At 47.8% G+C, this 23,373-nt stretch overlaps 1 long non-coding RNA gene across 1 annotated transcript in view; it reads left to right on the plus strand.

The window, feature by feature from the left end:
* The first annotated feature begins 6,530 nt into the window (after positions 1-6,530).
* LOC138498610 (uncharacterized) overlaps positions 6,531-23,373 on the plus strand; it is a 93,171-nt gene continuing 76,328 nt past the window's right edge. The window contains exon 1 of the long non-coding RNA XR_011278782.1: positions 6,531-7,309. This is a non-coding gene — a long non-coding RNA (uncharacterized lncRNA). The remainder of the gene's footprint in view (positions 7,310-23,373) is intronic.

The raw sequence follows: 23,373 nt of genomic DNA on the forward strand, positions 1-23,373 counted from the left end.
TTAGGCTGGCATGTGCTAGGGTACATGGATGGAGGAAGTGCAAAGCTTAGGCAGGTAAGTTGTTAACCAGAACTACGGTTCCCGAGGGCGTTCAACCTACCAGCGTTTTGAGGTCATACCAATGATATATAGAGCGCTATATAAATGCCAAGTAACATAACATAACATAGGACTGGGGTGTGCTCGGATGGTTGGGATTCACTATTATGGTGATCTAAAGTGAGTGGGTTTCAGTGCTAACGTAAACTAGGCTAGGTGTGTTTCAGATGTAGGTAGGGTGACGAGACGATCTAAGATGGGGTGCTAGGGTGAAGTAGGTGAGCTGGGGTAAACAAGGGTTGGTTGGTGGTTGAGGGGCTAGTGAAAGTTTGGGATACTGGGTGGGGCTCAGCTGGGTTAATGAGTGGCAGGCCAGGGCATGCTAGGGTGGGTGAGCAAAGGGGGTGCTGTTAGGTTTCATGGTCATTTGGAGTGCTTCAGTGAGGTAGGATGAAAGGGTGGGCGATAGGGTGATCGTATACTGGAGGTTGGGCTACTGGGGTGATCTAGTGTGGAAGCATGAGGTGCTGGGGTGATCTAGTGTGGAAGGATGAGCTGCTGGGGTGATCTAGTGTGGAAGGATGAGCTGCTGGGGTGATCTAGAATGGTTGATGTTTTGCTGGGGCGATCGAGGGTTGCTGGGAAGTATGCTGTATCAAGTTACGGTGGGAGGCAGGGAGATGGAATGACTATACCATGCTGGGGATAAAGGTAGGATGGGTCGTTAGAGGTGTTCTGGGCAGGGTGGGTAGCATGCTGGGACAACATGGCGTGGGTGTGTTTGTGTGAGGTAAGGTGAATGGGTGGTGGGCTGTGGCAAGTTAGGGTCTGTGCATGTTGGGTAAAGTGGTGCGGTAAGGATGTGTGGGATGAGGCAAGAGAGAGTTTAGCTTTGGTGAGTGGATGGATTGGGCAAAGCGGTGGGTTAAGGGTGGCTGGGGTGATGTTGGTGAGGAAGTGGGCTGAGGTGCCGTGGGTGGGTTATGTTGGTGGTGTGGGGAGGTTGGGTGGCGTGAGCTGTTGTGCTGCGGTGAGTTAGGGTTGTGGTGGGTGGCAAGAGTGGTTGGATAGTTCATTGATGAGGTGAGCTTGAGGGTGTGGGTTGTAGAAATGGAGTGGGTGGTGTTCTGTGGTGAGGTGCACTATATGTGTTTAGGTGGGGTGCTGGAAGATGCTAGGGTGGGGTGGGCATGATTATTAGGGTGGCCGCGTCGTTTAAGCGCTGCTTCCAGGGGAAAGCAAGGCATCAGCTTTTGGCACACTCCACCCCACGCCTTCACAGGGCAGCATGAGGCCATTTGGTTTGAGTCTCTCTTAACACACTTCACTGCGTTCTGTTATTTCAGTGAGCCTGGCTCACATCAAGCTACAGAAACTGCACCCCTGGAACCCCACAAACACAGGCACACTGCATTCCTGCTGTCAATAAATCCTATCCTTTAAGCCCATGTGATAGTGTGATAGGCGGGCGCTCCCTTTAGCTGCTGCCAGTGCAGGTCCCCACTGTGTAGTGTACCCAGGCTTCGGCTCAATGGGATCACTAGAGCTGGAAGGGCTGGGGCTACTGCTGGGCTCAATGCTATCACTAGAGCTAGGGGCTGGGGCTACTGCTGGGCTCAATTCATCACTAGAGCTGGGGCTACAGCTGTGATCAATGCTATCACTAGAGCTGGGGGGCTGGGGCTACTGCTGTGCTCAATGCTATCACTAGAGCTGGGGGGAGGGGTTGGGGCTACTGCTGGGCTCAATGCATCACTAGAGTTGGGGTGCTGGGGCTACTGCTGTGCTCAGCCCGTGTGATGGGAGGCTTCTCCCAGGAGCGACTGCCTGTGCAGTGCTCGCTATCTCAATGCTATCACTAGAGCTGGGGCTACTGCTGTGCTCAATGCTATCATTAGAGCTAGGGGGACTGGGGCTACTGCTGTGCACAATGCTATCACTAGAGCTGGGGGGGCTGGGGCTACTGCTGGGCTCAATGCATCACTAGAGCTCGGGGGGCTGGGGCTACTGCTGGGCTCAATGCTATCACTAGAGCTAGAAGGGCTGGGGCTACTGCAGGGCTCAATGCTATCACTAGAGCTGGAAGGGCTGGGGCTACTGCTGGGCTCAGCCCGTGTGATAGGCGGGCTCTCCTTGGAGCTGCTGCCAGTGCAGGTCCCCAAATATGTACGTGTATGTGAACTAAGTGCATTATTATCACGTAAATAATGCACTTAGTTCACATACATATACATTTTGATGGATTCTTTAATATGTTTTGCACATTTAGTGCTTACTAGAATCCTGTGAGCCTATGAAACAAAGTGTCCGCTGCGTTCAGGTTCCTACGCCCGGTTCATGCTTTTTATGTCCGTTTTGGAGTTGCTAGTGACACGGCTTCACCGTATTCTGTTATTTGAGAGAACCTGGCTCTCAAAGTTAAACGCATTGCACCCGCGGGACCCCAGAAAGACAGGCACACCACATTCCTGGTGTCAAAAAATCCTATCCGTTAAGTAATGACTGAGCATGCGCAGCACGCATGCTCAGTCAGCAGGATAGGATTTTCTGACACATAGCAAAAAGTGACGTTATACAGGGCAGAAACAGGGACGGCATTTTACAGCAGGCCCAAAATCTATCTTCTACAGCTGCATGAGGTTGTTATACGGTCTGTTTCTGCACGGCTGCAAGATCACATACATGTTCCTTTTCTGCAATACTCAGGCTTAATGTGCCGGGCAGAAATAGGGACTACTATTTCAAAACGCACATAGCTTCTCATTCATCAAATGACATCTCGATCCGTAATACTTGGAGATATCCATTCACACGTTTATTCATACGCGCACATGGGGTAAACATGTCTGTGAACATAAGCGTCTATTACCAAGTTCTTTATGGATGTGCAGGCACACATCATATGTAGTGTAACTAAAATAAGGTTTTCATTATTTTTTCGACAGTGGGATTTAACCCAGTTATCACGTTGACCACTAATCATGGTAGACCACTAAGACCTACTCGATACAGGTAACCAAGCAATATAATATGTTTCCTATATATGGAATTATCTATGCAGGGCTCCCCTGGTGCCTCTCCAATATTTCTGGCTGCTTTGACATCATAATCGAAAGAATATGGGACCCAATGTCGATTTTAAGAGTATGGTATTGAACACCGAATCCTAGAATGTATCATTTAATATCACCCATCTCCGTTCTGAGACAGACCCTGCGTCGAGTTGTGTATTAGGTATTCTCTATTTATTTAAAATGTTTGATTCTGGTTTAAATTCTGTGTGCTTTCTAACATTTTGTTTCTAATTTTCTTTACCCCCTTGAATCCTTCCCCATTCCCCGTCCTCCTTTTCTGTCTACAATATCATATTCTGTGACATTTTTTCAATGACTTAACCATTCATTACTATTGAAACATCACTGAAATTTTTGGTTAATATTGTAATTTGTTATTGTTGCTGTCTTATTGTTTCTATTGATAGTACAAGAAAGCCCTGGTTTGCCGAAACACGTGTCACCAATGGGCAAAGTGTGATTTACTTTCCAAATCATGTGCTTGATTAAAATAATCTTCTAAATCGAATTTTCTCAAGTGTGGAGCAGAATCAATTGTTGGAGGGCGTGTTCTTTATGCCATACCACAAATAATGGCTGCCCTAGGGCCCGCAGAGTATAGTCTGGGCAGTGCGTAAAGAGGGGTGTGGTATACCCACCGCCTTGGGGAGAAGGGACGAATTTCCTGGATTTGTCACACTTTTTAATGAACCATTTTGGGGTGCTATTCATACCAGAGTGCACAGGCAGCTGAAAAGTATAAATTGTCTCAAAGCAAACTATTTCTGTGCTGCATGTAAAGAGGCTATTGCACAATACACAAATACTTGTCATTTCAATTTAAACTACAGAGATTTATATAAATACACACATTCCAGTGGTGGTCACTGTTTACAATTGTAAACAGCTCTACTTAAAAAGGCAAATCTATCAATCTACTGTTCACCGGCTGGCCCTCCATCCCTCTCCATGCCGAAACCGATTCCCTGGTCAGACCAGTTGGGCATCCCTTTCTCTATCCACCATGTATCTGGTCCAGGACCTGGAACAAAGCATCCCCTTTCTCCTTTCAGATTGTGCCAACATATTCCAACATATCTCTTTACCCTTGATATTACTTATGCAGGTCCACCACCAGAAACTTCCTCACCACAGCTCTGGCCAGAACTCCCACCCATCACAAAAACACATCAGGTGATCCAACGAGAAAATACAAGCAGGGAAATACTATACCCCTTAAAGCTTCCACTCAAACAAAATCAACTTCACTTTCTTGACCAAACTTGGCACCTCCCACACCACAGTCCTTTTTTCATTTAAAACTTAGTTTTTTTAATGAATACAGAAATTACAGTGGTGGCCATGGTTCAGATTTATAACCCACTGAACTCATAAGGCCACACCCTCGGTCCCACCCATATCCCTCTCTACACCCAAACAGATTCCCTGGTGAGACCATTCAGACATCCTTTCCACCGTCCACATCGCTGTTGCAGATACTCCTCAGCACTTCTCTCCAACACGCATCTGGCTAAGGGCCTGGAAGAAGGTATGCCCCTGCTTCTTTCCGATTGTGCACCTCTATTTCTCTGCATCCTTGGCTTGACACATACTGGTTCACCCTCAGCAACCTCCCCATCACAGTTTTTGGACAAAGCTCCCCACGCACCTCAAAAACACATTAAGTTATCCATCAAGAAAAAAAGCAGGCAAACACTTTATAATCCTCCAATCAAACCCCTCCTTTGCTCACTTGACTAAACGTGGAACCCCTCCTACAACCCATAGGCAAAACCCTTCCTATCCCGCCAAAAGGGAGTCTACAGAAACAAAATTAGATATACCTTGCTCCAAACACTTCAAAAGAACAAATTACTTACCTGGCAAAAATGTTCTGATTATGTTCCTCCCACAGATTATATATCTAGGCTTTCGGTTTCGAAGTTGAATGCGATAAACCCCGGAAAAACACTGCTGGGAAAAAAAAGGTGCTTCCTAGGGTGAAACCAAAAAACACTGCTTTTGTTTCCTCCCAGTGGTGCCTTAGTGCGAGCAAGGATGAGAGGACGGTGGAGGGTGGTGAAGAGTTGGCTCGAGAGGGGGCTTGGCATACAACAGGAGAAAGACCCTAATTCCCACCGTCTATACCTGTATGTTTTCTCCCATTGTCTCCTCTGCTGTTCCTTGACCCTATTCAAAAACACTGCAGTCTATGCTACATCGTTTTCTTTGTAAAATATATTTATTTGACAGTGGTCAGGGGCTATTTTGAGGACTTGCAGACAAATTTCAGCAATGTTTGCGACTGACGATTCAAGTCTCAAAATTGGGCCAAAATTCCTCAAAACAGCGATTTGCATTTACAAAAAATGGTTCAACATGGGTTTTTCAGTGTCTATTTGTGCCGCAAGAGCCCATTGTTTCCCCTTGCCCCAATGTACGGGTTGAATAAGACATGCACAGACACGAAAACACATTTGTTACATCATTTTTTGGTAAAAGAAGGTTTTTGTCATTGGCAGGTGCTGCTTTGAGTAATTGTAGCCAATGTTGAACCATGAATTCACACGCCAGAAAATAAACGTATCTCAAAAGTTTGCCACAATTCCTCAAAACAACCCCTAACAAGTGGCAAATACTTTTTTCCACAGAAGGATGTAACATCTCTGTTACATCATTTTTTAAATTAAAAACAAAAATTTGTCAGTGGATAGGGGCTGTTCTGAGAACGTGTAGCCAACTTTTAGTAATTTCTGTGCACGCATTTACTTGGCCCCAAAAATTAAAATGGCCCTGAAATGTGGCACACTACCTCTAAGCAGCCCCCGGACACTGGCAAATACATGTTTTCTTTTACAAATCGAAACAATGTACCATTGCATTCGCAGTGTCTGCATTCATGCTCCCAGACTCTATTCCTGCACACATGCTGTGATAAGGCAAGCAGCAGATGAGTGGCAGGTGGGTATCTAAGGTGTCTGTGACAAAGTACACTGTTGCACAGTATTAGTACTCTTTTAAGGCCTTTTCCTACTACAGTGCATTAAGGCCCTGCCAACCCTCCCTAATCTCCACTTGAATGCCTGTGAAAATCTATGACTGAACCAGGTGACCTCATCAAAATATTTTGTTGCACTTTTTTTGAAAGTACATTTACAAAACTCAAATTGCATTATTTAGATTCATGCAGAACATAAGATGCCCGACGGAGTGGTCACTCTGGGAAAAGCTCCGGGATCAGACTTTCCTAAAAAGATGTTTGAGAGCAGCTTGAGCACTGTTTTTCTCCAGAACGTGAATGAGAAGTAACGGAGAGGCACTTGGCAGTGGTGGGGTACGGGGACAGCATCAGCTGTGCTCCCTGGAGAAACAGAGCGTGAGTAAGCAGTAGCCTGACCCGAAGTTGGCGACCAGCGGGAGCGGTCCAGCGAAGGGGGGGCGGCAAAGGGCAATGGAGGCAGCCTGGAGTGGGAAGGAGGAGAGTTGGAGGGAAAGTGACCTCTGCAGCGGGCAGCTCAACTGAACTAGACGGCGGCTGCCAGGCGCTTCCCATCCTTCACCAGATGGCGGTTGAAGCAAGGGAATCCAGTGGAGTGGCTGTGCTTTGCTGCTGGTCGGGCTGCCTGCCACTGCCCAACACTGCCATCTATCGCCCCTGGGGGAGGCAAGCGAGGAAGAATACAAAGCTTTGCCTGCACCGCATGGGGGAAATGGCAGCCGCCATACGGTCGTTGCTATGAGCTGGCGAGGAGACTGGTGGTGTCCCTTGGCACCCTACGGTCCTGTGGAGGCAGCTCGGGGGCTCATTGCATCCCCCCTGCTAGACCAACATTACAGGGGCGCATCAAATGGCTTTTGGAGGAGGAGTAGGAGGCACCCCAGTCGCCTGAACCCCACTGCATTCACTGGGGATGTGCGGCGCAGCCACTCCAGGACTTGGATCCTTCTATCCCGCATGAATCATTTTCGTACTGACGAAGCCCACAGACCCGGGGAGCCATGCGATGGATGATTGATGTGTCCTGCGCTCACCGGCACTTCACATGTAGATACTTCATGACCTGCTGTGCGATCCCATGCATGCATCCAGCTCAACAGGAGTGCTGCAACCTGCTCTTTCCTTCTCTCTTTTCTTCCTTTTGCCTATGGTGAAGCCTGATTATTTGCTGGCTGGATCTCTCATGTTATACCCCCTGCGCTGATCTGCTGGAGTGCAGGTGGGTACTGAATTACCACAGAAATACCCTTCATTGCCTGTGGCCTTTCATTTGAAAATCGACATTAGCTGTGTGTATTGACATCCTGCATCCTAACTTCACTGCATCCTAATTTTATTGCCTGTGGCCTTTCATTTGAATATCGAAATTAGCTGTGTGTATTTACATCCTGCATCCTAACTTCATTGCTTTTTGCCTTGCCATTGCAAGCACACCTGTGAGATTAGGTGAGAACTGTGTAGTGCAGTCACCCCTCTCCTTCAACTTCCCTTCATCATCCTAATGGCACTCACCATCTCTGCTATCTTCTCCAATTGCTTCTCTATCTCCTATCCCCCCCTCTCTCACAAAGTCTGGAATGAAAAAGCACAAAAAAAGACATTTGCATGTAAACCCTGGCCTTCCCATCGCAGACACCAAAGTCAGCGCAACCTCTAGAAAGGTCTTCACTGATATTCTCTTCTCTACCCCCTCTCCGGCTCTTTGGACTCCTCATCTTATCTCTACTCTCTCCCCTTTCACTTCCTCCCCCATTAAGAGGGGGACCAAGGTGGGACCAAGTGGGACATCTTCTTGGCTGGCTTCTCATCCTCACGCTGCATCGTTAATGTCTAACATACTGGCACTATCCCGGTCCAGGGTCCTCAACCCAACCTTATACTCTGATGACATCTGCCTCCTTCTTTAAAACACTGACCTCAACCTTCTCACTCTCACCGAGACATGGTTCAATGCCAGTTCTGTCACTGCTTTTGAATCCCTCCTCCCTGTCGACTTCAAGATAATTTCCAAGTCTCAACCTCACAGTGCTGGTGGTGGGATTGCTTTAATCTGTCCTGAGTGGGTTCCTTCTTCCATCGTACCCACCCAACTCTATACTTGCAAGTTGGTCATCGCTCCCTCCTCCACTCTGACCACTGCTACCATCTATCGGCCTTCAGGTGCTTCCACCCTGTTCCTGTCTGAATGGGCTGATTTCTGCTCTTGCTTTTTTTCATCCACCTCCAACCTCCTCCTCTTAGGTGATTTCAACATCCAATAGGACGCCTCTGCCTCAGCATCTACTCTTTTCACTAACCTCTGCACCTCTCTCTCGCTTTCCATCCTCCCATCCAATCCCACCCACTCGGCTGGACACAACCTGTATGCCATCATCCATTCCGATCGCTCGCTCACTCCCTCTCCGGCCACCCCTCTCTCATGGTCAGACCATATTCTTCTCTCCTCCCACCTGGGTCTCTTCGGCCCTCCTACCACACCCACAAAAGCCCTGCCAACCTCATTCTAGAACATTCACCAATGAAACGGGGGTCAGTCACTGCCTTTGCCTCTACCTTTATCCCCCCTTCATCCCCTACCTCAGACTCCACCTCAGACTGTGCTCACAGCGATCTTCACTTAACAATCACCAACACCCTTGACATCCTTGCCCCAGTTATGAGGATCCGCCTGAAACCTGCCTCTAAACATAATACCTGGTATGACTCCGAACTTGCAGCCTTGAAACGTAAGTGCAGAGCAGCAGAACGGAAGTGCCAAACCCCAGGTTCACCATCTGACAAACTGGCCTGCTGCCTTCCCTGAAGGCAATACAGACTCACCATCTGTGCCAGGAAAAGGGCCCATATTCAGGCATGGGTATCTGGTGTTTCCAGTAACACGTCTGAACTTTTCAAAATCTGCAGGGAGCTAGCCAACCCTTCTGCTGTCTCGTCCTACCCTCTTCCATCCCAGGCACTCTGCAAAGCACTGGCCACACACTTTGCCACCAAAACTCGGAACATCCTGAACACCTTTGTTAGTCACCCACCTAACCCATCTCATACCCTCTTGCCTCGCTTGGTGTCATGGCCACATAACACAAAAACCACACCATCTAGTGATGGGGGCAATGGGTCACTTGACTCACGTATGTCCCTTTGGGACCCATAAACACAGGGGCCCTGGTTGGACACAGTCCTGGCGCCAAAGGCGCCAGGCTCATATAGAGATGTGAGCAGGAACACTTTATTTCAGTACAAGAGTGCTTTTACTTTATTTCAGTGCAGGAGTGCTTTTATTTTACAAGAACTTTCCAGGAGCTGAAAGCTTTTATTTCAGAGAACATACCCATGTGCTGACACATCGGGTGTGGCTTCCTAGGCCTGGTCTTCATGTGCTGACTCATCAGGTGTGGCAGGCAGGCTGCTCCTGGTGGGCGTGGCTTCAGAAGCTCAGCTATATAAGCTGCTCCATCCTTAAGGTTGGTGCTTCGCATTACTGTTCATTCACGTGCAAAGTGACGCTCACCACTGCTTGGATCAGTTTACTTACCTTTGAAACCAGGCATTCTCCTGCATACTCACCTCCAGGAAACTGGTGCTTCATCACTTCATCTGCAGACTCATCTCCTGACATCCAGTGATCTTGATCCCGACGCCGCAGCACTGCACTCTTTATCAACGAACGCGGACCCTGTGAAGAAGAAGAAAGACAACGTTAGAACATCCGTCCTAGGGCCACGCCACATTTGAACCCTGCGCGCCCCCTAGTTAGTTAACAATTTACCAGCTACTGTACTGCTGCAGCTTCGTTCCTCATTCCCTCCGGCTGCCACCTCGAGCTCCGCAGCTTCTGCCGGGCCGGCAACATCACCTGGAAGGGAAGAAAGCAAAAGATCAAACATCAAAAGTGGAATGGACAGCAATGCAAGACAACAAACTTTACAATACAACAAAAACAGACGAGGAAAGACAAAGGCAAACAGGAACACTTAACTGAAGTATAGTGGCTTAGTCGCAGCAGGACTGGAATACCACGTGCAAGGGACCAGTGAAGGAACTCAGTCCAGATCATACAAGCGCACCTGCCAGAAGCAGCAGGATGGAGTGCTCGCCAAAACTAATCAACAGGTGAGCTTTCCAGGGACAGTGCATCCCACGGGTACCACAGTTTGGGAGAAGGGGTCTGGAAGGGGATCAGGCGCATAAGCTGGCATACTCATGCCTCCTATTCTCCACGCAGGAGCAGTCCTGAGCAGCATCACCTATTACCACCAGTCACCACATAAGTGCAGAGGGCAAAGTCGGACCCGAGCGACCTCACCCCCGGGAGGGCTGCAACCGTGCCTCGAACGCATCCGCAGAGACCAGGTGAGCGTAACACTTGGCCACCATCTCCGCCTTCCTCCTTCTCCTCCTTCATCTCTGTCACACCTGTAGAAGTTGTCAGAGTTGTCCACTCTACAAAGGCTTCTTCCAAACAGGTTCCCCCCCTGATCATGCAGAACTTTCAAGGACAACATTGTCTCTCTTGCCCCCACGCTCGCTGATTTCTGCAACCACTCTTTCACCACTGGCTCTTTCCCCTCCTCCCTCAAGCACTCCATTGTGCACACACTATTTGAAAAGCCTTCAGCAGACCCTACCTGTCCATCCAACTACCGCCCTATTACAATCACCCCTTCTTGCTGGGGAAACTGCTGGAGAAGCTGGTCTTGCCCCAACTCAATTTACAAACCGACCTAGTCGGTGGTCTTCATGATCATCAATCTGGATTCCGAGCACCAATAGGCACAGAAACTGCTCTTCTGAACACCGGTGAAGAACTGCTCGCATCTCTGGACTCCAACTCCCCAGCTGTCCTCATCCTACTTGATCTCTCCTCTGCCTTTGACACTGTCAACCATTCCATCCTCATACAAAGGCTCCATGATACCCTTGGTATCTCGGAACGGGCACTGGACTGGCTGGCTACTTTCGTAACTGACCGCTCCTCCCATGTCATCCTTGGCTCCTTCCCTCTCCTACTTCCTTCTCCTCCTGTGATGTCCCAAAGGAATCTATCCTCTCTCCCTGGCTCTTTAACAACTACCTTGCACAACTGGCATGCCTCATCTTTTCCTTTTCCCTCAAATTCCAGTGTTATGCAGACGACACTCAACTCTTTTTTAGACTTCCTGATGACTCTCTTGCACCTTCCTTCATCCCTGACTGCCTGTCTGCAATCCAGGCTTGGTGCTCTTACATTGATCTCTGCCTTAATGCCAGAAAAACTGAGATCCTTCCAATTGGGACCTCTGCTCCTTCCTTCTTCCCTCCTCTCTATCTAGCCTTCCTAGGCTCTCCCCCTCCTCCTTCTGAAGCCAGAAACCTTGGAGTCATCTTTGACTACTCCTTTATCCTTCCTCCCTCACACGTAGGACATTGTCAAGAAGTCCCACTTTCAACTCTTCCTTCTCAAATGAATTCTCCCATTTCCCACTTTCCTCCAGCAGCTCAATGTTTTCTGAGCCCTGGTTCTCTCTAGGCTTGACTATTGCAACAGCCTCCTCCTCAATCTACCAGCTTCCACTCTGCATCCTTTTCAGCTAATCCAGAATAGAGCAGCAAGACTTATCCTTGGCCTTAAGCCCCTGGACTGCATTTCCCCTGTCCTATAAAGCCTCCACTGGCTCCCGGTTGCTGCACAGATCAAATGCAAGTCCCTCTGCATCATGCACAAGGCTGTCTGGCGCCGGGGACCACTCTATCTGCAACTGTCTCTTACCAATTACTCTCCCTCTAGACCTCTGCAGTCCTCTGGAACCAACTCTATGTGTGTAAAGTATTTCACTAAACAGAGGGCCAGAGGCCAACCACTTTATTCTGCTGGCCCCCTTTTATGGAACAGCCTCCCTCTTGATCTTCATCTTGAGCAGGAATTCCTCAAATTCCAGGATCTCGTCAAGACATTCCTCTTCACCTTCCTTCCTTCATTCCTGCCTCTGCTAATCTCACAATTGCTGTGACCTCTAGACCTCTACGCTCCACTGGCACCAACTCTCTAGGTGTAAAAAAGAGCAGGAGGCCGCTTGCTTTAGTCAGCTGGTTCCTTCCTCTGGAACAGCCTCCCTCTTCTGCTGCGTCTTGAGCAGGACCTTCTGAAGTTCCGAAAACACCTCAAGACTGTCCTCTTTTCCTCCTGCTTCCGTTCCTCCCTCCCCTGCTAACCACACAGCTGCTGTGATTGGTGCCTTGGACCCTTATGCATCCACTGGGCTCCTGACCATTGACACCCTATCTCCCCAGCATTTGTCTTCCTTCAGCACTTGCCTCGGCGCACCTTCTGCACTGGAGATTCGCACTTCCACCCAACGTGACTCCTGGCGCACAGCACTTACTATACCCTGCACTTCATCTGTGGCTCACCCTCGAGCATGGACACCTCAGCACCTACCCCACTGCCCTCTTCCTTCCTGCACTTGCACGTTCTGAATACTCACAAGGCATAGTAGGTTTGGCCGTCCCTTCCCCCTCCGTATTTTTTGTATTTAATTGTATTGCTACCCCATGTCCCCTCCATGGTGCCCTGTGGGCGCTTTGAAACAGTTTTATTTCCTGTATAAGCACCTAACAAGCAAACAAATACATAAATGCTGCTTTGCATTCAAATACATTCAAGATTCTGTTAAAGTTGGGGAAAACAAAGCTAGAATGATCCTCTTTTTGCTTAACATAGTTTTACAAGGGTGTATATGTTTGTCGGAGTGGTTTATTATGATTTGTGTACAGAGTATTCTTGAAAAACAAAAAATAAATCTTTCTACCAACTCAAGCCTGGAAGATATATGTGGTCAAAATTCTGTCTCAGAGTGGGCTTAAATCCCTGCATCACCACTTTATTGAAGTGTGTGATCTTAGGAAAATCATTTTATCTCACTGCGACATATGCATGAAAGGTAGAAGTCCTGAGACCTGATTCTGTCCACATTGTATTCTAGAAAATAAATATCCCAGTAATTTGATTGCTCCATAAGTAATACCAGTGACCATTCACAGAGCACCTATATACCATTAAAAATGGAAGTGGTGCACGTATAAATCAACATAACATATCTAATACATCACACATTTTGTTTGCCATTTGGTTTACTCATAACAATTTCTTGTAATGTTGCTTTACACAATACAATCAATTTTCAAAGCCCCATGTGACTTCCTGTAACATAATTTTCTGTGACTTCGCACCCATGCCATTTAGTGCTCCTGCACGTCCTTTGTCACACAGGCCCTCACACATAGGACCTAACCGGGATATTAATAAAGGGCATTGTTCTGTACATAAAATTGCCTACATCCTTTCCAGTGGCAGTGTCCTTTCTCAGCAGAAGCATGTTGTCTACCCCTTTTGAGAGACTGTTATCTTAATATCCCTTCCATTGAGAACATTGTATGTCTCATGATGTCTACTTCAAAAGTATGTATGTTAATAAATGCATGTTTTTTTCATGTACACTGGAAAAACACTGTTGCACTCCATTTTCCACAAAAATGATATAAACACTGAGATGCACAGATTTTTAAATTGTGTAAAAACACTGGAAAAACACCACTGACATTGACAAAATATACACTGAAAAACAGAAACCCCATTCATATCCAGCACAAGCTGCCTTCAGAATCTTTTTCGCCACCACCGACCACAGTGAGGCTGTTTGTTGGTTCAGTTTAGCACCGTTAAGTACCATACAGCAGATGTCACATCAGGGCCAGAATATATGGAGCGGCACGTCCCATTACCTCAGTTCCGCCCTTTTTCTCTAGCACCGAGACCACAAGGGACCACAGAACAGATGAGGTGTATGAACTATCTGACAAGAGAGGCTGGTTGGAAAGGTGATGAGAAATCTGTGCAAAGAACATCCATCAGTCGGGAAGAACATTACAGAGTTAAGTAATTTATTCTGCTAATGGATTCCTTTCTCCCACAGATTCCTCATCTATGATCGATTCTCAAACAGTATGTATATCTGGAGGAGTGTGAGAGGACACTACCTAAACCAGAAGAGACTTGGTGGGTTTCTCAATCAAAGCGATTCAAGTAGTAATTTTAGGGAAACGTGCGCAGCAAGACCCACATGGCCGATTGGCATATGTTCAAGACAGGGACCGAAGACTCTAATGCACATCCTTCTCAGACAAATTATATTATTCTGAGATGCTGCAGATGATCCACTTTGACAGAGTCTGTTTAGTCACAGCCCTGCTAGCACGAGGACCAGCATAACCCACAAAAAGCTGGTCATCTTCCTTGCTGTCCCCCATCCGAGAGACGTAGCTGAGAGCCTGCCCTGGGTCCAGCCAATGGAATCGCTCTTCAGTCTTTGAAGGGTAGCGCTGGATTAAAAAGGTGGGAAGCTGGATCTTCTGGAAGAGATTGGATTTCAAAACAAACTTTGTAAGGAAGGGCAGTCTCCCTCTAAAAGTCACCTTAATATTGGAAAATACTAAGTAGGGAAGCTTAACCAATAATGCTCAGAGCTCATTCCCCCAAGTGATGGGTGCCAGGAATATCACCTGAAAGGTGAGCAACCTTAATGAACATGAATGCAGGGGCTCACACAAGGGGCTCACACAGAGCCCCCATACATAAAGTTTACACTAAATGCAAGTCACAAGAAGGAACAACAATCTAGCATGCGGAAATCTGTTGCACAAACCCTGCGAAAACTCTATAACATTGGGAATTGTGAAGAAAGAGCTTTGCTCAGCGGTCCTTTTAAATAATGAGATGGCCGCTAAGTCCCCCTTCACAGTGACAATCTGCAGGATGGTCTCGGTCACAGAAAGCAGAAATTCTAGAACCCAGGAGGTAAGACAGACGGAAATCTCCTAACACCAAGCCGAGAATGTACACCACCTGCAGGCATAAATGTATTTGATGGCTGCATCGTTATTGTTATCTATCTCCCTTGCCCCCTCCAGCCTCCTTATTTTGTTTCTTTTTTTGTTCATCTTTTGGCATCTTGAAACACCATTTGTTGTATAGGCACCTTACAAATATCCAATAAAATAAAATACAAATACATCCAGGATGTCCTCTGACGAATTTCACTTATTATATCTTAGCCTCTCAGGAGCCAAGCATGACGGTTCAGACTGCTGAGGTTTGGATGGAGGAGCTTACCCCTGGAACGAGAGAGACGGTCGCTGGCTCATTAATCCCATATTTTCTATCTGCAGACATCTTACTCTTCGAGTCAGACATACAGTGCACAGAGGTCCAGCCCAAAGAGCCAACCGTGTGTTGCACATCACCTTTGAAGATACGGTATTCGCCCAGTCAAGACCGGCGCCTCTGCGGGAATCAGGTGAGCGTTACAGAACGCAAAGCCTACCGCAAAACTCCCGCCCAGGCGCTATGGAAACCTCGGATACCGACCAGCTAGCCCAGTTACTTGGGGAACTAAGAGCAGAAGTGCATGCAGCCCGTCAGGAAACGAACGCTCTAAGAAGGGAACCGATTATTTCCAAGGAGCGAACAGACGATCTCGCTAGACAATTGCTACAGTCACAAGCCAGACAGACCCAGTTACCCGCATCAGGGGCAAATCTTCCTTCAACATCCTCTATGAATCCAGTGCAGATCAACCTACCTGGGAATGTACCTCTGGCTCCGCCAGAACGATTTTCTGGTGACCCAAAGAGGTTTGCAGTATTTATTAATCAGTGCCGGTTGCATTTCTTATGCCGGCCAGCAGCCTTTCCAACTGATCAAGCTAAAGTAGCTTTTGTGCTTTCGTACCTTAGTGGCAATGCGGCAGACTGGTCGATCCCTCTAGTTAATCAAGATGATCCGGTTCTCCATGATTTTCAAGCTTTTCAGCTCAGTATGGAAAAACTGTTCGCAAGACATTCACAGGGGCAGGCCTTGGACAATGAGCTTCTTTCGTTGCGACAGGGTAATCAAGACCTTTTGGCTTATATTGCGTCTTTCAACAGACTGATAGTGGAAACTCAATGGCCTGAGGACAAAAGGATTACGCTGTTTTATAGAGGTCTACGTGGAGAGCTCAAAGATGTGTTAGCCCAAGTAGTGAATCCCCCGCAAGACTGTCCGGACTATATAGACTTAGTCGTTCAAATAGATCACAGACTGCAGAACAGGAAGGCCGATCGTTCCAAGTTTGATGCTCGAGTATTTTCCAAACCACCAACTCCTTCCAAAGGAGTAGACTCCGGGGAACCCATGCAAATAGGGGGCCTGAACCGACCACTAACACAAAAGGAGCGGGAAAGGAGAAAACAGTTGCAATTATGCCTCTATTGCGGAAACTCAGGGCACTTTCTTCGAGACTGTCCGGTGAAACCAGCCAAGAAGGCAGTGGGAGCTGCAGTTACCAAGGTCACAAACTCTGAGCAGGGAAACGACCTCGCCCGACAAGAATAGAGGTCCTCTTGCCGAGCGTTAAAACCAGTTCCGTGACCTCGCATTTCGTGATACCTATGGTCTTCATTAGCCCTGATCATCCGGATCGATTACATGCGATTGAAGCTTACGTCGACAGCGGTGCCATCGGCAATTATGTGGATCATGAAATGGTTTTGAGGATGAATCTAACTCTTTGTCCCAAGGCTGTAAAGGACGTCATTACTACGGTGGATGGTACGGAGATAGCCTCCGGACCAGTAACGCATACCACTCAAGAAGTGACGCTAGTAAGTCAAGATGGACACCATGAGAAGATCGTGTTCGATGTGATCAAGGCCCCTCAGTTCCAGATTATTCTAGGAATACCTTGGTTAGAGAAACACAATCCTCAGATCGATTGGCGAGCAAGAACGGTTCAGTTTCCAGAATGTGTCTCTACTTGTCACCCTCCACCTGGTGTTGCACTGGCAGCAATTTCTTCAGAGACTCCCCAGTTACCTTCCGAATACCTAGTATTCCAAGATGTTTTCCGGAAGGATCAGGCTAACTCTCTACCTCCTCATAGGTCTTATGACTGCCAGATAGACCTGATACCTGGATCTACTCCTCCCTGTAGTAGAATTTATGCCCTCACCGAGCCTGAGAACCTTCACCTCCGACAATACCTGGATCAATACCTAGCGAATGGGTTTATTCGTCCTTCCAAGTCCACTGCTTCTTCAGCTTTGTTCTTCGTTCCAAAAAAAGAAGGAGACCTTAGAACGTGTATAGATTATCGCGCCCTGAACCAGATCACCGTTAAGAATAGATATCCGTTACCTTTGATCCCTGAACTCGTGGACCAAGTCAGAAAAGCATGCGTATATACAAAGCTGGATCTTAGAGGAGCCTACCACTTGGTACGAGTAAAAGAGGGCGATGAATGGAAGACGGCCTTCCCCACCAAGTATGGGCTATTTGAATATCAGGTCATGCCCTTCGGACTTTGCAATGCCCCGGCCGCCGTTCAATATTTTATGAACGATGTCCTCAGAGAGCTCATAGATGTGTGTGTTGTTGTTTACATTGACGACATCCTCGTTTATTCTTCATCGGAATCTGAACATCGGAAACACGTGAAAATGGTCCTCGAGAGATTGCGTCAACACAAACTTTTCGCTAAGTTGGAAAAATGTGTTTTCAACGTGACTGAAGTTGAATTCTTGGGATTCATATTATCACCTAGCGGAGTGCGTATGGATTCAAAGAAGGTCGATGCAATTCTCAAATGGCCATCACCATCCTCCGTAAAAGGTGTTCAAAGCATGTTAGGCTTCGCTAACTTTTACCGCAGGTTTATCCCCGAATTCTCTCGAATAGTCCAGCCCATCACCGCCTTGTTAAAGAAAAACAAACGTTTTGAATGGTCTACCGAGGCGGAACAAGCTTTCCAGAATTTGAAGACTAAATTTATCTCTGCACCAATTTTAAAACACCCTCGCCCCGAACTCCCCTACATCGTTGAAACTGCTGCTTCGAGCCTTGCCATGGGGGCAGTTCTATCACAAAAGGACCCAGTAACCAATCAGTTGCATCCCGTGGCATTTTGGTCCCGCAAATTCTCCCCTCCTGAAATCAATTACACGATTACTGATAAGGAACTTCTGGCTATCAAGTCTGCCTTTAAGGCTTGGCGGCATTATCTTCTGGGGGCCCGACACACCGTTACTGTGATTACGGATCACCGAAACCTGCAATATTTGAAAACCGCAAAAGCCCAATCCTCTAGACAACTCCGTTGGGCGCTATTCTTTGCCGAGTTTGACTTCATAATTACCTATCGACCTGGTACAAAAAACGGTAAAGCTGATGCCCTTTCTCGGATGGGAGTGGAAGAACACTTGATCAACCCTAAACCTGTACCTATCATTCCCGAACAAAGAATTCTGGGTGTAATCGCCACACAATCCATAGAGGAAGTTAAGGATAAAGCCAGGCAACTTGTAACTCCAGCAGACATACAGAATTGGCATCTGCAGGGAAAGGACTTTGCAGTGAAGGACAACTTATTGTATTTCCAAGAACGATTATACCTGCCCAGCACAGATTTACAGAAAAAGGTAATCTCTTGTTATCACGATCCTTTAATGGAAGGACATCCCGGTATGGCCAAAACCTCAGAAAAGATCAAGCGCTACTTCTGGTGGCCGTCTTGGTAAAAAGATATCAGAGACTTTATAATGTCCTGTGGAGTATGCGCCCAAAACAAGAGTCAAAAGGAAAAACCAGCCGGCCTCTTACGCCCTATTGACATCCCACCTCGCCCTTGGCATACGCTTTCTATGGACTTCATCACTGATCTACCTCCATGCTCCGGATACAATACGATTCTAGTAATCGTGGACTTATTCTCCAAGATGGCGCATTTCATTCCACTCAAAGGCTTGCCAACAGCAGCAACTCTGGCCCGAGAATTTCTCGAAAACATCGTCCGACTGCACGGTTTTCCTTCAGTTCTAATTTCGGATCGAGGTAGTCAATTTATTTCTCATTTTTGGCGAAGTTGCTGTCGGTCGGCTCAAATTGATGTGAGACTATCGACCAGTCACCACCCTCAAACCGACGGACAAACCGAGAGGACCAATCAAACTCTGGAACAGTATTTACGCTGCATGCTGCAACAAACTGAAAAAACTTGGAAAGATATCCTTTGGATAGCCGAATATGCCTACAATAACTCTGTCCATTCGGGAACTGGGAAAACCCCGTTTTTTCTTTTATACGGCAGTCACCCTCGAACCTCGGAGTTGGATCCACTCCAAGATCTTGGAACACCAACAGTAGACTACCTGTATTCTACAATCACCCAAGCCTTTAAGGAAGCCGTTTCTCACCTTCAAAGGGCTAAGGAACAATACAAGAAGGAGCAGATCAACATCAGAAGGAAGCCCCTCAATATCAAGTAGGAGATCAAGTCTGGTTATCCACCAAATATCTACCCCTAAAAGGACCACGCACATTCAACCCAAGATACCTTGGTCCCTATTGCATCATTACCATAGTAAACCCAGTAGCAGTCAAGTTGGACTTGCCCCCTCACATGAAGATACATCGAGTCTTCCACGTCTCTCTATTAAAACCCGTGCAACCTCAAACCCGACTAACTAAATCTCCAAAACCTATCCTAGTCGATGGAGAACTCGAGTTTGAAGTCAAAAGAATTCTGGACTCCAAGATCTCCAAATCTAAACTATTTTACCTAATTGACTGGAAAGGCTACGGCCCCCAAGAAAGATCCTGGGAACCTGCAGAATATGTCCACGCTCCTCGTCTAATCAAAAGATTTCACCGAACATTTCCTGACAAGCCCAAACCCCCGGAGAAGCCCGGTTTGGGAGGGGCCTTGAGGGGGGGTACTGTCATGATCTCTGCTTCCAAAAGGTCAGGATTTACCCAACTCCCTTGGAAGCAGACCCATAACCCAGGTTCCGAGTGCCAACCAGTCCCAATTGGGACCTTTTGGACCCTGTCCTGGCGCCAGTGGCACCAGGCTCATAAATATGCCCAGTCCCAGCGCTGGAAGCGCCGGGCTCATAATGCTTGGGTGGACTTACCTGCAGCAGACCATGCTGCTTATTTACCTGCCAGTTGAGCCTCTGATCCTCTTCTGTTTGGGACTACTTTTCCTGTTGGGTGGGGCAGGAGCCACTCCCTAGGCTCAGAACACTGGAACTCTTCTGGAAAGCAGGAACTCTTTTCTTACCTAGGCGAGGCTGTGGAAGGAGACACCTAAGCACTACAGGAGGCTATTTAAACCACACCCGATGGATGAATCTTGCTTTGCGTTATTCTGCATCCTCTGCAGCAGAACGCTCATCGTGTCTTCTGCATCTGATCCTGGGCCTAAGGGAAAAAGGCTTACCATCCTGAATCCAGTCTTCAGCAACACCTATAAAGACAAGAAAGAACAGGTTAGCACTACGGTCTTCAGTGACAGCGCATCTCTTACCTGGTCCATCGGCTGTCACCAACGCCTCGCGCTGCATTCCGGCATCTGAAAGACAAAGGCTTCCCTACTCTTCGCGTGCTCCGGAGGTCTTCGCACTGCATTCCGGCATCTGAAAGACAAAAGCTTACCAACTCTTCGCATGCTCCGGAGGCCTCCGGCGCTGCATCCCGCATCTGAAAGACAAAAGAAGGTGCGTTTAAAGACATTGGGTAACTTTAATACTCACGTGCCATTACTCCTTCCCACGCCGAACCCAGTGGGTATTCCGGCACCCTTCAGCAGCTCCGAACTTGTACCTGCAAGATAAAAGGACAGTTAGTGCGCATCGTGAAGCAGGCAACAAGCGCTTACTTACGTGCTTCCAGGCGCTTCTATTCCTCACACGGGTTCCATCCTCAACTCACTTCAGCCCGTCATCCGCCATCGCCGGAACCCTGCAAAACAAGAGACATCATTACAAAAGACTTTTAAAGACATTTGAAATACTCGGAACTTACCGTTCGTGCAGTAAACGACGGACAGCAGTCCTCTGAAGTCAAGAGGCCTGCACCCTTATCCAGTGAAGAAACTGGTTATGGCACCCTGCCCCGAGGCAGATGGAGAGCACGGCGTTCACTTACCTAAGGTGAGAGCGTTAACCTTTGGGGTTCTACAGGAGAAGAGAAAGGGAAGAAGAGAGAGACACCCAATAACCCAGTTCATTAATCCCATATTTTCTATCTGCAGACATCTTACTCTTCGAGTCAGACATACAGTGCACAGAGGTCCAGCCCAAAGAGCCAACCGTGTGTTGCACATCACCTTTGAAGATACGGTATTCGCCCAGTCAAGACCGGCGCCTCTGCGGGAATCAGGTGAGCGTTACAGAAAGGTCCACTTGAAGAGTCTGCCAGAAAGAGAAGACCTCAATCAGAATTTCTTTCGTGGGAGACCGAAGCCTATCTGATGAATACATCTGCTACGACGGACTCTGTCCTGGGGAGATAGGCCGCCGCCAGCCACATTTTTCTCCAGAGCCCAAAACCACGGTCTCATTGCTTTTCTACCCCACACCACCCTATTTGTTGAGGTAGTGCAGGGCTACTCTATTGTTTGTTCAGACAAGTCCCATTTTGCCTCTCTCCGAGAGGAGGAAGGCAATCTGGGCCAGTCTGATCGCTCACAATGCCAGCAAATTGATGTGTTCTGGGGCTTCGATTGGAGACAATACTCTGCAATGTCCAAGGGCGCCCAAGCCTTTCAGGGATGAGTCTTTGACTACAGTCAGTGCAACACACCTCCAAGAAAGTTGTTGCGCAGAGACCGCCATACTAGGTCTTGAGACACATTGTGTCTCACAAAGGTACCGTGCTGGCATGTTGCTCTGGAACTAAACTACATACATCGAAGTAGCTAATGTATCAAACCCATGTGTAACTAGGCCTCTGGCACCACCATAATGCTGGAGGCCATGAGACGCACTTTCCACAGGAAGGCAGAGGCCGAAAGTAGCTTATGGAATTGAAAGCTATGATCCATCTGGAAGATGTTTTCCACTGGATCCTTGGGAGAGTAGACAATGCTGAGGTGAATGTCTAGGACCTTACTGATAAATCGAAGGCCCTGAGATAGCAAAACAAAGGACTTCTTGAAGTTTAGGGAGAAGGCAGACAAGTGCAGTAGGCTGCACATGTGGTACAGATGTACAGACGTCTGGTTTTAAGGGGAGTGTGGAGTAGCCAGTCATCAAGGCAGGGGGAAGACTTGTACGCTTCCCCTCCTGAGGTGAGCTGCAACCACTGCCAGCAGTTTAGTGAAGACTGCTAGTGCTGAAGAAAAGCAGAATGGTAGGACCCTGAATTGGTAGCAGGTAGACCCAACTACAAAACTCAGGCACTTCTTGTGCTTGGAAAGGATTTGCACATGGAAGTAGGCATACTGAAGATCCAGGAACACTGAGCAGTCCTGTAGTTCAAGGGCCTGGAGGATCTGGGCCAGGGAGACCATCTTTAACGTGTCTATGTGCAGATACAGGCTCAAAAGCCTCAACTCCCGGATGGGATGCTGACCAGAGCACAGAACCAGTTATATGAAGCTGATGAACATCTTCCAGTATGAGAGAGGACAGAGGCAGAGAGGAGTTGGTGGGAGGATGGTCTGGAGGGTGTCGAGCAAAAGGGAGACAGTAACCCTGAGTTACAACCTGTGAGGCTCAACTGTCAGAAGTGGTGTGATGTCACTCCTCACTTACGTCCTCTTCACATTTTGTAGCTGGGCCCAATGTGGGGACCATTAAGGCAGCAATACCACCTCTTTGTGCTTCATGACCTCTGTCCAGGAGTTTCACCACGACGTGAGAAGCGAAACCTGCACTTCTCATCCAAGAGTGCCTCCTTGGGACAATCATGTTCCCATGGTACGTGATACACAGTTGGCTATGTCAAGGCCGGACTGTAATATATTGCATGCTGTTTCCTTTCACCAGAGCATTGAATATCTCCCTTATCTGTCCAACCATGAGATTCTCTGCCGCTTCAGAAACCACACTCCAGAGAAGAATTGGACCATTGGCACAGGATCCATTTACCACTCTCTGGGCAAGGGCGACCAAAGCAAATATCTTACGCTGTCAATCATCCAATTTCTTGCTCTCCCTGTCAGGAGGCAAAGAGGGGAACGTTTTGGTTTTTAGGTTGGCAATTGCAGCTTGCACCAAATTACCAGGGGATGCATGGGTGTAGAAGAAAGCTGGATCTGAGGGTGCTCAGGGATGCTTTTTGGCAAGGTCCCTGTCCACCGCCGAGACAGATGCTGGTTTCACCCAGACCCGCAACACTGTGGCCTACTGCAGGGTGGTTGAAGGGCATCAGGGTCTCTCTGTGGACCCCCATTCAGGATGTCAGACAGCTCAAATTGAACCTCGGGC

Source organism: Ambystoma mexicanum, chromosome 5q (genome assembly GCF_040938575.1).
Source record: "Ambystoma mexicanum isolate Mex_15411 chromosome 5q, UKY_AmexF1_1, whole genome shotgun sequence".
NCBI classification, from domain to species: Eukaryota; Metazoa; Chordata; class Amphibia; order Caudata; family Ambystomatidae; genus Ambystoma; species Ambystoma mexicanum.